The sequence below is a fragment of the Leptonychotes weddellii genome, chromosome 6 (assembly GCF_054177405.1).
Source record: "Leptonychotes weddellii isolate Sample4059 chromosome 6, ASM5417740v2, whole genome shotgun sequence".
Taxonomy (NCBI): domain Eukaryota; kingdom Metazoa; phylum Chordata; class Mammalia; order Carnivora; family Phocidae; genus Leptonychotes; species Leptonychotes weddellii.
Window position 1 is genome coordinate 76,831,810 of NC_138374.1, and position 17,187 is coordinate 76,848,996.

At 41.1% G+C, this 17,187-nt stretch overlaps 1 protein-coding gene and 1 long non-coding RNA gene across 8 annotated transcripts in view; both read left to right on the forward strand.

Moving 5' to 3' along the window:
- Positions 1 to 17,187, forward strand: part of DISP1 (dispatched RND transporter family member 1) — a 179,763-nt gene that overhangs the window by 22,782 nt on the left and 139,794 nt on the right. The window lies entirely within an intron of this gene.
- LOC145722252 (uncharacterized) lies at positions 4,645 to 17,049 on the forward strand. The gene is made up of 2 exons (XR_014146371.1): positions 4,645 to 9,904; positions 13,395 to 17,049. It is a non-coding gene; the product is annotated as an uncharacterized LOC145722252 (long non-coding RNA).

A 17,187-nucleotide genomic window follows, 5' to 3' on the forward strand; every position in this document is an offset into this window, starting at 1 on the left:
TTTTGACATGCTCACGGTAACTTCAGCCTTAATATTATAAATATTCTTAGAGTATTTGCTCCTACCTGAGCTTTACACATGGCAGTCGATGCTCAGATTAAGTAATTCTTGGCTTCTATTTATCTCAGGATAAGATTCAAGCAAAACAATACTTAATGCTCCATTAAAAGATCTGTTTTCAGACTTTTCTCTTTCTTCCTTAAGGGGCAGTCAATATAAATAAGCCTCCAGAAAGGGGAGTATTCAAAAGCTTTTTTTTTGGAAGTCATCTGGTTCTTTATTATAGGGGAGAAAACACCAATTTCCTTCTACCTTTCTAAGTTCTCTATAACAGATGACAAATTAATGAAAGAAAGCATTCAAATTTATTTAATGCAAATTTTATGTGCTATAGGGGGCTTCAGAAGGAAATGAAGACCAAAGAAATGCTTAAAACCTGATTTTTATCCTAGGTTTCATCAAAAGTAGAGGGACAATGAAAAATAGGATAGGAAAAAAAGGAGTATGAGCTGAGAGTAGTAAACGGAGGAAAACAGAGTCTTCTTGGTGTCCCTGCATCTTTAGAGAGAAGTATACTCCTTCCCTCCAGATACAGGGAGGGCACTTCTCATTTGAGGATCTTATGGCCTTCTTCAGGGGAAATTCAGATAGTCCTTCCTGCATGTGCTATTTCTTAAATTCCTTCAATTTATAATATTCAACATGCCAAGGTACCATATTCTGGGGTAGCATGTCCTGAACCCTGTCATTCCCCCATGCGAAACTTTCCCAAATCTCATAGTCCAAACGAGTTGGTAGACTCTCCCACACCCATGGAACCAATCTCAGTCCTGGGAAGAGGTCAGTCCTGTCAAACAGTTGTGTCTCATTTCAGGATGTGTTAGTCTAGGTGGGAGTAGAGATCCACCTACATTAGGCCTCTCTATGGTGTGAGCAGTCAGGCATTTAAGAAGGGACATTTTTCTAGAGACAAAAGAAGAACAAAGATTAATGTTTAGAACAAACTCTAAACTCTGTTTTTGAGCCCAGATGGCAGTCAGTTAAGATTTCTAGATGTTGGGTTCAAAGCATCTTTGAGATGGTGGAGTGAGGACAGGCAGCAACAATCTGACAGATTTTCCTGATCTGCAGTTTGAATGTCTCTGTGGGGTCACCATGTGTTCCTGTGAATTTCCTGAGTGGCCCACATGGCTATAGGCAGGAAGGTTGCTCACACATGATCTGCTGGGGCGATTTCTCAGATATTTAAATCAAATCAGCTATCCTCAGCTTGCAGGGCTTCCAGAAAAGGACAGTTTTGGTTCTCACTGCTTCCAAGGCAGAAGGGTGGGAGAAAAATTGGAAATGTTAATTTGGAGAACTATGGCCAGATATTGGAGGAAGCCAGAAGAATTCAGGATCCAGTCCAATTTATGGGTAGATAACAAAACCTTAAACGCAATGAACAAGAGTAGAAATTAGGACCCCCAAGGTGGATACAATTAGCTGCTGAAACATTGCTTTTCTCTATAGTCACTCCCATTTCTATCAAAGATAAAGTGTTTTGTTTGCAAAATAAGCCTAGTCTCATTAACTTTGGCCTGATTATTTACAAAAGTGCAGCAAGAACAGGGTTGACCATATAGACTAAAATTTTTAAGGTTGCCTTGCTATAACTTTTAATGAGGACTCTCAGATTTAAAAGCTTCTCATGGCTAGGAAGCCAAGCCAGGAACTTGCCACTAGATTTTGCCTTCAGTACCTATAGATTTGACTGAATTCCTCTCTTCCTGGGATTCCCAAAATATTTTAAGGTTCCTGGGTCTCCTAGGAAGTGACATTCCTTACTCACCTATAAGGCTGGGAAACCTGTAAACCAGTTACCAGGCCAATTTTTTCTTCAATAGAGTTTTTTTTTTTTTTTTTGGTTGGATGAATTTTATATGTATTTACACATATATTCCTATTTCTTTTTTTGTAACCTTTAAATTAACTCATGTAAAGTTTTATTTGCCTTTTACTTTTTAAAAAAGAAGAATAACTACCAATAGGATTTTAATATCCTGTCTTAAATTTGTATAGGAAATGAGACATATACAAGTACGTAGCACAGGGATTTACACATAGTTGGTAGGTACCCAGCCAAGTGATAGTCTTTCCCTTTTCAATAGAGTTTTATTAGCATGAAGACCATCTTTGTTTTTTAAAACTGTCTGGTCATATCTAATTGTATACATCATTCTCAAGTATGACAGTTGAGTCAAAGCCTTGGCAATATAACCAATGTTTTCTATTAGTTCCTGTTACAAGGAAAACAGATTTTTATTGGACTTAGGCAAATAACTATATTGCCATGAAAACAAAAATAGTAAGAGGTTCTGAGCTCTGGAAGGACCAGGGAGGGAGAAAAACTAATTGTTTAATTTCTTTTCACAAAAGTATACTTTACCAAGTTGCTGTAAATTATAGACAGTTTAAGAGGAAACCCAAATATTAAAGAATGAGCAATGTTTCAAAAAGTTGTTAAATTATGACCCTCCTCATCAGTTCATTCAGTCTCATGTAATTAATTCTTGTTCTGGTTGATCTTTGATTAGCAGTTTTATGACCCCATCAACTTCATTGTTTGGACTATTAGTCCACTGGTACGGTCTCAAACTTATTCAAGTGATGGCATTATTGGGCATTCTCAGCTGTAGCTGATTGCAAACACTTTCAGAGAAGGATCAGGATTAGAAACAAGTCTTTTGTCTGTGAATGACTAAAGACTGTAAAATGGCCATGGATAAAAATCTGATGAGAGGTCATTCTAATGTAACTGACAAGGAACTTTATTTCAGTGACATACGATACTTTAACGTAATAACCATAATTGTGACTGATAACATGATGCTGAGCACATCATGAACATCAAGAGTACTGACAAATTTCTCTGAACTTCATACAATTCTGAAATACTTCTATTAATAGCATATATCCATACAAATACAACTGAAAGAAAGTTATCACTTACTTGACAACACTTCCCATGCTGTTTATTTGAATAAACTTAATTAGTTTAACATCTCTCAAAGGTGAGAGACAAATCCTTTGAGATTTTCCAGGGACCCTCTTTAAAATATCAAAGTTAGTTTAGGTCAGAAAGACTTTATTTCGGGGGCACCTGGGTGGCTCAGTTGTTAAGCATCTGCTTTCGGCTCAGGTCATGATCCCAGGGTCCTGGGATCGAGCCCCGCATCGGGCTCCCTGCTTGACGGGGAGCCTGCTTCTCCCTCTCCCTCTGCCCCTGCTTCTGTTCCCTCTCTCGCTGTGTCTCTCTCTCTCAAATAAATAAATAAAATTAAAAAAAAATATTTCGAATTTGATTTTGGAAAGCTTGTAAAAAATGTCAAAAGATTTGAGTATTTGATTAAATAGTACATAGATCATTATAATACTTGATTATCTATTTAACCAAAGTGACAAAAAAGTTCTTAAAGGCAGATACAGAAGGTAACATAGTTGTGAACAAACCCTTAGCTCTTTTAATATTGAGAAGGTTTGGTTTTCTTAAGTAATCAAAGACCTGATAAAGACAACATGAAGCCCAGGAAATCATTCTGATAACACACAAAACTTTGGTTCCCCAGGAGGATTACTTAAAAGATAAAAATCTTTTTTCAATTTCTTAATGAAAGTGGACCAATAATCCAAGAAAATCTGTCATTCTGGTTTTACATCAGTATACTTCTGATATTAAGGTTCATTTTTTTTTTTTTTTAAGATTTATTTATTTGAGAGAGAGAGCACTCATGTGGAGGGGCGGAGGGAGAGGGAGAAAGAGAATCTCAAGCAGACTCCCTGCTGAGTGTGGAGCCTGATGCGGGGCTCAATCTCACAACCCTGAGATCATGACCTTGAGCCGAAATCAAGAGTCCTACACTTAACTGACTGAGCCACCCAGGTGCCCCCATCTTTTTTTTTTAAACTTACAAATAAATCTATTTAATCTTAGCAGCTTGAACATGCAATAAATAAATAAACAGAAAATAAATAAAATGCTTTTTTTTGTCCTATTTTCCTTTTTCTCATTTTCTCTGGAACAGCCAATCATACCCTATATTAGGACAAATTACTTTCTCTCAACAAAATCATATCCTTCATACCTTGTATACTTTTTCTTACCACAAACATATCTTATTTTCCTTGCATACTTTGTATATATTTTTCTTCTTCTATATTATTTTCAGTAGTTTCATTTACATAGTCAATAAGAACTTTTAATCTTTAGTAACCTTAATTTTCAGTGAAAACTAGGGAGCAGGCAACTATGAGCTATCTGCCACATACTAACCATCTGTAGTATATTAGTAAATTTATGAATACACTACTTCACAATTTCTAGGGGTATTTGCCTCCTTTGAGTACAACTTTTCAATGTGGCAAAGGACATGTTTGCTTAACAGACCTAAATACCGTTTGTCTCTCTATAAAATTTCAGAAGCAAAAAGTACATAAACTTATATTCAACAATTAATGTTTCAGTGCTTTATGTTATTTAGAAATAGTCAAGATATTCAGTGACTACCCATTATTTAACTTAGTATAGCTAAGTTTTTTCCAAAAAAATTTTGGAAACTCTTTTTAAGTACACATATTATAAAACCTAACGATTATTTTAAAAAGGCTCATTTATAAACTTTTATCCCACTTAGATTAATTCACTTGTTCTTAACAATTATGCCTGAGTAGGTCATGAAAATTTTGTGAGACACTAAACAAGACTAACCATCATTTAAAATTATTTTTCATGTGGACAGATTAAGCAAGTATGAAAAATACTTGATTCCCCCCTCTTCTTCTTTTTTACTGTTGTCCTTGACATACACCAAGCAATTTATTTGTATTGCCATCCACTTCTGTATCAAGCTAGCTGCTTCAGGATTGTAGGCAACATGGTAAGACCTATTAATTCCAAGAACTTGGGCCCACTGTTGCATTTCTTTTGCTTTGAATTGAGTTCCTGATCAAAAGGAATGCTGTGCGAAATACCATGATGGTGGATAAGGTATTTTATAAGTCCACAGACAGTAGTTTTGGCAGAAGCATTGTGTTTAAGGAAGGCAGATCAATATCCAGGGTGTTTATTCCAGTAAGGACTCAATGCTGCCTCTTCCATGATGGAAGCAGCCCAGTGTAATCAGCCTGCCACCAGGTAGCTGACTGATCATCCTGGGGAATGGTGTCATATTAGGAGGTCAGTTTTGTTCCCTGCTGCTGGCAGATTGGACATTCAGGGATGGCTCTAGCCAGGTCAGCCTTGGTGAGTAGAAGTGCGTGTTGCTGAGCCCATGCATAACCTCCATCCCTGCCACCGTGACCGCCTTGTTTACGAGCTTGCCTGGTGATATGGGGGTGCCTGGTGAGGGAGGCTAATGATATCCATCCAGAGAATGGATTGTCTTATCCACTTGATTGTTAAAATCCTTCTCTGCTGAAGTTACCCTTGGTGAGTATTCACATGGAACACTGAGATCTTCATATGTTTTTGCCCATTTAGAGAGGTCTGTCCATATTCGTCTTTCCCAGATTTCTTTGTTCCCAGTTTTCTGATTATCTTTCTCCCATGTCGCTGACCAGCCAGCCAGACCATTGGCTACAGTCTACTTGTTACAGTCGAGTGTCTGGTCATTTCTCCTTTCAAGCATAGTACACAACCAGATGCACTGCCCAAAGTAATGTCCACTGAGAGGGTTTCTCTTCACTGCTGTCCTTGAGGGAGGCCCCAGAGGGGAGGTGTAGTGCTGGAGCTGTGCCCTTTCTGGCTGTGCCTGCTTGTCAGGCAGACCCGTCTGTAAGCCAGGCCCGAGTCTCCATCTGTCAGTAAATCATAGGGAGCTCCCCATGAAGCTGTAGGTGCAGGCTGGGAGAGAGAAGGCAGAGTAGCAGGAGTGGGGTCTACTTCATGTGTCTGTCTTGTGCTTTCAGGGCCTGCTTGGGCCTGACCATGTATGCATCACTTACGTTTGATGATGGAGTGTGGCTCTGCACGCCCAACTCTGTGGCTTGGTGGGTCACATTATACTCCATTCATGATGGGCGGCTCAGGTCTCATGGTAATTTGGGGCCCAAAGCCAAGCATTTAATTTGTCCTAAGGCCCAGTAGCAGGCCAAAGTGTGTCTTAAAAGGGGAGTATTTGTGAGAGGGTGCTGGCCGGGCCTTGGTCCAAAATCCTGAAGGCCTGTGGTGAGTCACCAAACACATTTGCATCTGCCACTGACACTTCAGGCACCATGGGATCTGCTGCATCACGTGACCCAAGGGGCACAGCCCCAGTCAAACTAGTAGCTTTTCAGGTCACTGGGTAAATGGGCTGGAGCCACACACCCAAATGAGGAGTATGTTGCCTCCCAAATCCAAATCCAGGGGTTGTGCCTCTTTCTTGGTTGTAGGAGGGACCAGATACAACAACTTGCCCTTCACCTCAGAGAGGATAGGTGGTCAACAATGCCTCGACGTGTCTTACCAGTAAGGCTGGAGTAGTTCCTACTTTTCCTTCAGTAGGGCCCAGTCAGCACAATGCCATCGATGTAATGGACCAGTGGGAGATCTTGTGCAAAGGAAAGGTGATCCAGGTCTCTGGGAACTAAATTATGCCCTACAGCTGAAGAGTTGATATGCTCCTGAGGTAAGACAGTGAGGATGTATTGTGGACCTTGGCAGCTGAAAGCAAACGGCTTCTGGTGGGCCTTCTGGACAGGTCTGCGGAAAAGGGTATTTGCTAGATCAGTAGCTGCCTACCAGGTGCCTATGGGATGCATTAACTTACACAGTGGGATCACATCTAGCACAGCAGCTGTAATTGGAGTTCCCGTTCGGTTAAACTTCGGGTGGTCCATCATTCTCCAGGATCCATCTGTCTTTTGCACAGGTCCAGTAGGATTTTCATGGGGATGTAGTAGGCATCCCCACTGCCATCTCTCAGCTCCTTGATGGTAGCAATAAGCTCTGCAGTCCCTGGAGGGATGTGGTATTGCCTCTGATTTACTATTTTCCTAGGTTTGGACAATTCTCCTGGCTTCCACTTGGCCTTTTCCACGTAATAGCCCTCATTACAAAGGTCAGGGAACCCGTGTGCAGATTCAGCCAGCTGCTAAGTGTGTGAATTCCAGTCATGCGTTCTGGCACTGGGGAGATAACCACAGGATGGGTGTGGGGACCCACTGGACCCGTGTGAGACAGCTCTGAGCCAGAACTCCACTGATCACCTGACCTCTGTGTAAGCCCCTACTCTGACTGGAGGGCCCACATGATGTTTGGGCTTTCCTGGAGTCTGTCACTTCAGAGCCAGTGTCCATGAGTCCTTGAAAGGCCTGATTATTTCCATTTCCCCAGTGCACAGCCTATGGAAAGCCCATGTAGGTGCCTTTGGGGCGATGCTGGGAGAATGATTAACCATATTCATTTTCTGTAGTGTGCCAGGGCTCTTCCTCAAGGGGACCGGGCCTCCCTTCATTCAAGGGGCTCGGATCCAGGGGCAGCTGGGTATCTCAGCTCAGGTCTTGATCTCAGGGTCACGAGTTCAAGCCCCATGTTGGGCTCCATGGTGGGCATGGAGCCTACTTTAAAAAAGAGGGGATTGGCTCTAGATCTGTAAACTGACTCAAGTCTGGGAATTGACTGGGGGACCATGGCTCTGTTTGCATGTTTTGAGGGGTTTTTTTGTTTTTTTTTTTAAGTTAGACTTTTGTTCACTTGACCTAGATCTTTTCTGCTTCTAGAGATCAGGTAGGAATTTAGTAGACTTCGTATCTACGTCACTTCTGGCAGCAGCATGGATAACCAGCCAGTGCCATAGGTCTGTATGAGTCCTGCTCTTCTGATGTCTGTTTGGCCTGCTGTCCATTACAGTAACTACACCCACCTTGCCTTTGGCTGCTGAGTGCTGTCACTTGGCACTCTGGGATCCAGTTACTCCCACTGCGTTCAGGTTTTCCAGTTGAGTTGGTTGCAGTTCCCTGTAAGGTCTGGCTTACAGAGGAGAGCAATTAAGGGAGCTCTTCAAGAATGCTGGGACCCCTCCCTCACAAATTTATTTCTCAAAGTATGGGTGAAAACTATGTCTTCTGGATCCTCCCCCACTGAGTGAGCAGGTCTTAAATGACAATCTACTCTAACACTCCAGTGTCCCTGAGCCTTTGAATCCCTTCCTCTGCATTAAACCAAGGGAGCTTGGGCATTTCCAGTCTGCTCGCAGCACAGCATATTTTGATCTGCCTTTCAGCCAACCAACCAACGAACCAACCAGTCGTTAGAGCCTTTGCTAACTCCCTGAGCTGCAACATTAAATGCAGAATTTCTTCTTTGTGAGCCCAATCAGTCAATAAATTCAGCTCGATCCAACTTGATGTTTCTTCCACTATTATCCCATGGCCTTAAATATTCATTCCCATACATATTCCTTGGATTTCTGCTTATATAAATTAGAAAACCCAAGTAGTTCTTTTGAAATGTAGCACACTTCCTCATGAGTCACACTTTGTATCCCACCTTTAGGTACCTGGTAGGACTCGAGTCTAGTTATAGGTCTAGAAACATATAGGGGTGGGAGAGGTGAGTCCTGAGGACAATCAGCATTGTCTTGCATGACTGCTGCCTCTGGGGAGATCATTACTATTTCCGTAGGCAGGTTAAACCCCTCAGATGGAAGTGGACAGGTCAGTTCTGTGGGTGGGGAGGCCACTACTTCTGGATACCCAGGAGTGTTTTCCAGTTGTGCTATATTTAGCAAGACATTTTAAAAAATATTTTATTTATTTGAGAGAGATTGAGAGAAAGAGAGCGCACGCACGAGTGGGGGTTAGGGGAGAGGCAGAGGGAAAGGGAGAAGCAGACTCCACACTGAGCAGGGAGCCCGGTGTGGGGCTTGATCCCAGGACCCTGAAATCATGGCCCAAGCCAAAGGCAGATGATTAACCGACTGAGCCACCCAGGCGCCCCTAGCAAGAAATTTAAAAATATATGTATTCCTTTTGTCACTTAACATGATTTAGTAGAAATAGTATAGAATCTAGAGACAGAATATGCATTTGAATCCTGGCTTAATTATTATTAGCTATGGGACCTTTGGCAGATAGCTCTGAATCTCAGTTTCCTCATTTAAAAAGTAGGGATGATAATACCTACCTGTGACAAAGACTGCTAACTATATCCCAGTAGTCATTTTTTTTCTTCTTTTGAGACTTTCCAGTCCCACTCCAATGTCAGCTAACCCATGACCCCCCCAGGTATAACTGCATTCCCTAGCAAGACGCACCTGGATGCGGCCCTGTGACTAAGTTTGGGACCCTGAGATTTGAAAGGAAGAGTTGTGGGCAACTTTTGGGTCCTCTTCTAAAAGACAGTTATATTTGCCCTGATTGTTGAAGCAGTAGCCTTGGATCCAGAGGTAGACACCAAATGATGAAGACAACTCACTCACTTTTGAACTGTTATGTGAGAGAGAAATAAACTTCTGTCTTACTTGAGCCCTTGCATTTCTGTATTTCTTTGTTACAGCTATTACAGTTTGTTGCATCCCACCTAGTGGCCTAAACAAAACACTACCTTAAAGAGTTGTGGATTGCCTACTGAATGTCAGAAAATATTTGTACATCATATATCTGATATAAGGGGCTGAGCTCCAAATATATAAAGAACTCCTACAACTCAGTGACAAAGAACATTGTGATTAACAAATGGGCAGAGGATCTGAACAGATATTTTTCCAAAGAAGACCTACAGATGGCCAACAGGTGCATGAAAAGCTGCTCAACATCACCAGTTATCAGGGAAATGCAAATCAAAACCACAGTGAGATATAACCTCACACCTGTTAGAATGGCCATCATCAAAAAGACCAGAGATAACAAGTTGGTGAAGATACAGAGAAAAGGGAACCCTCGTGCACTGTTGGTGGGAATGTAAATTTTTTTTCCTGCTTCTACACATAAGTTTTATTTTTTTATTTATTTAAAAAAAATTCTTGGGCGGGGGGAATGCAAATTTGTACAGCCACTGTGGAAAACTGTGGAGGTTCCTCAAGAAAATTGAAAATATAGCTACCGTATAATCCAGCAATTCTACTTCTGAGGAGATGAAGAAAATGAAAGTACTAATTCAAAAGGTATCTGCACCCCCATGTTCATTGCAGCATTATTTACAATAGCCAAGATGTGGAAGCAACCTAAGTGTCCATCGATGGCTGAATAGATAAAGAAAACATGATAATGTGTGTGTGTGTATAAATATATATTTAAATATACTCAGCCATAGAAATGAAATCTTGCCATTTGTGACAATACTGATAGACGTTGAGGGTGTTATGCTAAGTGAAATAAGTCAGATATAAAAAGATAAATACCATATGATCTCACATGTGGAATCTAAAAATGAAAAACTGAGCTCATGGATATAGGGAACAGATTGGCAGTTGCCATAGGCCGGGGGTGCAGGTGGGCAAAATAGGTGAAGGGGGTCAAAATGTACAAATTTCCAGTTATAAAATAAGTAAGTTGTGGGGATGTAATATACAGCATGTGATTATAGTTAATGATACCGTATTGCATATTTGAAAGTAGAAGAGTGCAGGGCGCCTGGGTGGCTCAGTTGTTAAGCGTCTGCCTTCAGCTCAGGTCATGATCCCAGAGTCCTGGGATCCAGCCCTACATTGGGGTCCCTGCTCCGCGGGAAGCCCGCTTCTCCCTTTCCCCACTCCCCTTGCTTGTGTTCCCTCTCTCGCCGTCTCTGTCAAATAAATAAATAAAATATCTTAAAAAAAAAAAAAAAAGTAGAGTGGATCTTGAAACTCCTCATAAGAAAAAGAAGTTTGTAACTGTAAGCTATTGGATGTTAACTGGACTTAATTCTTGAAAAAACTTACAATTTAATTTAGACATAAAAGAATGTAAAAATGTATGGAGAGGTATTTCATGTAACTTAATATTATAAATGGTTGTTTCTCACAAAGGTTTACAGGTTTAATTACTGTTAAAAAGCTGAACAATGAGGTCAAGCCTCTAAAGAAAGATGTGGGTCGGTAGCCCCAGAGGTGCCTGGTTTGAATTCTTTTAGCGGTTTCTTCTGGTATTTACCTCTGTATTTTAAATATTATTTATGATGCCATTTCTTCATTTGTCACTTACCTGTTGACTTTTTAGTGAGGCAGTTGAGGACTGACCTCTTTTATACCTCACTTGTCATTTCTCTTCCTCTCCCCCTCAACATTGTTCCCGATTTTTGGTTGGTCAATGACTTCATTTTTTTTTTTTTTTTTGTAAAGATTTTATTTATTTGACAGAGAGACAGCGAGAGAGGGAACACAAGCAGGGGGAATGGGAGACGGAGAAGCAGGCTCCCCGCGGAGCAGGGAGCCTGATGCGGGGCTTGATCCCAGGACCCTGGGACCGTGACCTGAGCCGGAGGCAGACGTTTAACGACTGAGCCACCCAGACACCCCAATGACTTCATTGTTATACTTACGTATTATTTATAGTGGAGTCACAGAGTGATTGCAGTTATATTCACTTTTTCCCATAACTTGTTTTTCTTGGGGTTTATGGGGAATTTTCTTATATTATCTTTTGGATTATTTCTTCTCCCTTTTTTCTGGAATTTCTAGAGTCTAGTATTGGATCTCCTGGATTTTGGTCCTCTAATTTTCTTTTTTCCTTCTTACTCTCTTTCTAGTATCTGGGCATTTTCCTCTGCTTTATCTTCCAGTCTTAGTATTATATATGTATTTAAGTTTCTACTCTCATTTTAAAACCCCAAAAGCTTTTTCTTGTTGTGTAAACATTCCTTTGGATAGGCCCCGTTACTGTTTTATGGACACAGTTTCATCTCATCTCTCTGAAGATGTTAATTTCAGTTAAAAAAAAAAAAGATTTCTTTGTGTACTGTATTATCTCTTTTCCGTTTGTTTTTCTGTTGTTTGGTTTCTTTCATGTAGAAGAATTCCTCACATGTTTCTCAAGTGCTTGGCTAACTTGAGAAGTCTTAGTGGAAGCTGTGTGCATGGGTTTCATTCCAGGGCTGTTAGTTGAAGACCAGATTTATTTTATTGACACATCTCTGACTCTTAATGCCAGTAGTCTTCTCTGATTTTCTTCCCAAAGAGGAATCCTGTCTCCTGCCGAGGGGGTTTAGGACTGGCCACCAGATTCTGGCAGTTGATTAGGACGGAGAGTTGGAGGGGAGTGGGGAGCTCACTACTCAGTATATAAACTTGGGGCAGATGCCTAATGACTGAGCCACTCAGGCGCCCCATCTTAGTTCTATAACTTAGGGTATCTTAAGGGAGATATCTTGTCAAAGCCTCAGCTGTTTTACCTGAAAATGATGATACTAGAAGCCATTGTTATATAAGTTGTTTTCAGGTTCAAATGAGATAATGCCTTCAGCATAGAGGCTGGCATGATATAAACACCCAACAAATGTCAGCTTATAAACAAGACAGGCATGACCACTATGTGGCCATAAATGTGAACCCGTGGCTCTTCAGTCACACTATTGAGTTAGGAACACTGCTGTTGAACTGTAGGGCATGCAGCTATGGTTCCAATGGCCTTCACGAAGAGCTCACTGAAGAAGCTTTGTTCCCAATGTAGGGGTTAGCACTGATCTTACAGAATATAAAAGAATAATCAAGAAACAGCCATCTAGAACTGCATGAATATGGAAGCTAGCCCAGATGGGAATCCGAATGCCACTGAGTAGTCATGACATGTAACTCAACCTCTGCGTTCCACTTTCCTCATCTCTATAATGGGGATAATACCACTTACTTGACAAGTCTGTTAGAATAATAAAGAATAATCCATGTTACATGCTTAGCAGATGCCCAACACATTGTAAGCGGCCAATCAGTGGTACTACAGTAACAACTATGATAATGATAGGCACTTTACTTCTCTTACAATCAGGTAACAATAGAAGAAATAGGCTTACACTGTTCTATTTCTTTAAAAAAGCAAAACAAAACAACTATTTCTTTTAAAGTCCAAGACACCACCTATTGAAATGCAGTTCTTCCTAAGAGAGGGGGAAATAGATATATATATCTCATTCCTATCCTTCCACAAAGTGAATTCAGATAGATGGGTGAGGGGCACCTGGGTGGCTCAGTCGTTAAGCATCTGCCTTCGGCTCAGGTCGTGACCCCAGGGTCCTGGGATTGAGCCCCGCATCGGGCTCCCTCCTCAGAGGGAAGCCTGCTTCTCCCTCTCCCACTGCCCTGCTTGTGTTCCCTCTCTCGCTATGTCTCTCTCTGTAGGGGGAGTGGGAGAGGGAGAAGCAGGCTCGCCACTGAGCAGGGAGCCTGATGTGGGGCTCGATCCCAGGACCCTGGGACCATGACCTGAGCCGAAGGCAGATGCTTAACGACTGAGCCACCCAGGCACCCCAAATAAATAAAATCTTAAAAAAAAAATTATAGAACTAAGAAAAGAGCTGGAATTTGACCCCATGCATTCCAGTACTGAAACCTACTCTCTGAGCATTCTCCGATGGCTCTCTGTCTTTCAACAGTGATAATAGTCATCTTTACTCGTCTTCCCTTCCGTTCTTGTGCTGCTTCTACTTCATGATGGTCTTTATCTTGCCACTGGTCTTGTCTTTTCAATTTTGATAGAATGGTGAATTGATACAAGTCATTTACAATAGTTGATTAATTGTATCTTACTAAGAAAATTTGAAAGGTGCAGGGGGCACCTAGGTGGCTCAGTCGGTTTAGCATCTGACTCTGGATTTCAGCTCAGGTCATGATCTCAGGTAGATCTCAGGGCAGCACCTGCATGCTCTCTCTTTAAAAAAAAAAAACTTTTTTATCAATTTAAAGATACATGCAACTAATTTTATCCAGTGGAGTAGTCTAATAAGGAATGGAAAAGTCTAGAAGTTAGACTTTTCCTAAGAATGTAGTGTCTGGTATCATAAATGTTTAGAAATACACCGCTGATTTCAGCTGCTGAGACAGTGCAGAGGGAGAGAAGTATTTAGGTAATTAGTGTCTGCTCTTAAAGGGATTATAGACTTAAAGCTTTTAAAAATTTCTATATAAAAGTTTTAAATACTGTTTGACCATTTGTTTGTGTTGATTGATGTTTGTGTGCTTGTTGTATACTTGAGTAATGGGGAGATTATAAGGCAAGGTAGATACAAGTGGCCAAGTTAGAAGGCCGATCATGCTTTGCATCACCACCCACAGCAGAAACATGAGGGTCTAAGAGCAACCGTAAACCCGCCTCAGACAAAAGAGGCACATCACAGGCTTCATATTGTCCCTGTTCATTTCTATCAGAGCAGTCAAATTATTTGATAAAACAGTACTAGTTTCTTTTAAGTTTAGCTCCCAAAGCCAGGCTGTCCTTTCCAGCAGGCTCTAATCAACTAGTGAGTGTGGAGCAGGGGTGAAGACGTGATTACATGTGCTTGTCCACCGGGTCACTGGCCGGACCTTTCACTGGCGGTATGTCTAGAGGGTTCTTAAAAACCGTGACAACAAAACCACATACCTATACAGTTATACCATTTAGTTATATACTATATATATATAACTTATTAACTTTAAATTTTTAATAAACGCTACAGTGAGCAGAGTACCCAGGTAATCTTGGGTCAAAGATTTTTTCTTGTTTATCCTTGTGACTGTGCACCCAGCACAGTGCTGGGCATGCACAAAGCGATGAGCACATGTTTGCATGAAGGAGTCTGTGAGTTAGGGAGTAAGTATCAGTCTGTCAGTTGGTACACATATCCTTATCATCCATAAATCCTTCTGTTATGAATGTTTCATTTGCTTTCCTTAGGTGTTTGACTCCTTCCTTTTAAAAGCTTACTAAACTTTGGGATGCCTGGGTGGCTCAGTCGGTTAAGCATCTGCCTTCAGCTCAGGTCATCATGCCAGGGTCCTGGGATCGAGTCCTGCATTGGGTTCCCCACTGAGCGGGGAGCCTGCTTCTCTCTCCCTTTCTGCTTGCCGTTCCCCCTGCTCGTGCTCTCTCTAATAAGTAAAATCTTTAAAAAAATAAAAGCACACTATACTTCATTTCAAATAATTTTCTCTTGTAATAGGATTCCATAACAAATACATAATGGCATATTTAACAAATGTGGATGTAGTGCTTACTATGTGTCTGGTACTCTTCTCCATAAGTCATGTTCTTCTCGCGAAAACCTTAGGAGGTAGCTATTGATATTACTGCACATATATGGGGAAACTGAGGCACAGACAATTTAGGTAACTTGCTCAGAGTTACCAGCTATTATGTGTTTCAGCGGGATTTGCTCTGTGCTTCACCACCACAGTAGTACGCTCCTGTTTTTAACAAATACCAACTCTGAGCCTATTTCCATCTCCCCAGAAGACTGCCCATACTGGTGGGGCTTGTCTTATTGTTTATAGTAAAATTTTGCTAAAATAGAAATTTTCTAACAGTAGCATTCACTATACTTATCTTTTATCATCAAACTATGTAACGAATATGTTGTGTTATTTTAAAAGTTATATTTATTGTAAGCATATTTGAAATATGCCTGTAATAGTTACATTGATAAACTATTGATAGTGGTAAATAGGGCATTATTTCCAAATGTAACAGTGGGTGTGACTGTTGGGATGCTTTACCTTTCTGTTGGTAAAGTGCTCTTTCTGTCTGAAACATCTTTGAGGTGTCAGAAGAAATGAGAGTCGTTGGATCAGAAGGATTGGATTTTTAGACATCTAGCTGCTATTTTTGACACCTGTGCTAGGCACCTAGTGAATTTTGAACGTAGGACTGCCCTTGGTCTGCTCTAATAGCCCCGGGACCTGAGGAATTGGAGGGTCTCTGCTCCTTGCCTAGTTCTGTGATCCAGGAGAGTGCTCTGAAGATTCACGCTCTATTCTAGTTTGAGTTTGGTATCATACAAATCAAGGCACTCAATTTACATTTCGTTTATGGCTATATGCAGCCCTTCCTTAAAGCCTTTGGGAGGGCGCCTGGGTGGCTTAGTCGTCAAGCGTCTGCCTTTGGTTCAGGTCATGATCCCAGGGCCCTGGGATCCAGCCCTGTGTCGGGCTCCCTGCTCGGTGGGGAGCCTGCTTCTCCCTCTCCCACTCCCCCTGCATGTCTTCCCTCTCTCTCTCTCTCTCTGTCAAATAAATAAATAAAATCTCTTTAAAAAAAAATAAAAGCCTTTGGGATATTAGTATTTTAATTGTTTAAAGTCCCCATTAGCCTGAATTTTTTAAAAATGAAATGTCTAAATTCCATGTGCCATCTCTTAAGCAAAACCTGTCATTAAAAAAAGGAATTATCTGTTGAATTCATATACAGCTACAGCAGAAGGGTTCAATGTGGACAGCATTGTCTGTCTTTTCAGGTGTTACTGTTCTTAGGAGAAGAATAATAACTTTATTTTTTTTTTTTAACCTTTATGCCTTCCCTCTTTCCCCAGTAACCAGTACCTTTACAAATACAGTATCTTGGGGCACCTGCGTGGCTCAGTCGTTAAGCTTCTGCCTTCGGCTCAGGTCATGATCCCAGGGTCCTGGGATTGAGCCCCGCATTGGGCTCCCTGCTTGGCGGGAAGCCTGCTTCTCCCTCACCCACTCCCCCTGCTTGTGTTCCCTCTCTCGCTGTGTCTCTCTCTGTCAAATAAATAAATAAAATCTTAAAAAAAAATACAGTATCTTGCAGAAATTGCTTTATATTAAAGATTAGAAACAACAACCAATAGTGATTATTTTCTGTAAATCTTAGTATTTGCCGAAGTATATTCTGTGGGACTTTACTTTAGGGGGATGCTCTGCTGCAATATGGTTTTGTAATCATAAGCTAAGGAGCAATTGCATAAATACCACCCCTCCCAACATACACAGATGCATGCGTAAGCACACGTGCTTTGAGGAGCTACAGTCTCTATGGATATGTTAATGATACTGAGAAATCCTATAGGGATAAAAACCAGCTTAGCTTCCTTCGCTCCACATTTCCCACATTTGTTGGAACCTAGAACCCTTTTTCTCCGTAGTATCTGTTGGTTGTCGGATGCCCTTTGTGCTCCACAGACTGAGAAATAATGGTGTGCAGTACAGCAGTGTAACAATACAGTAGTTTGCTGAGGTTTCAGAATAGCGATCCAATGAAAATCTGCCATTATTTCATTTCTAGTTAATAAACAGATTTTAGGGAATAGCACTTAGAAAT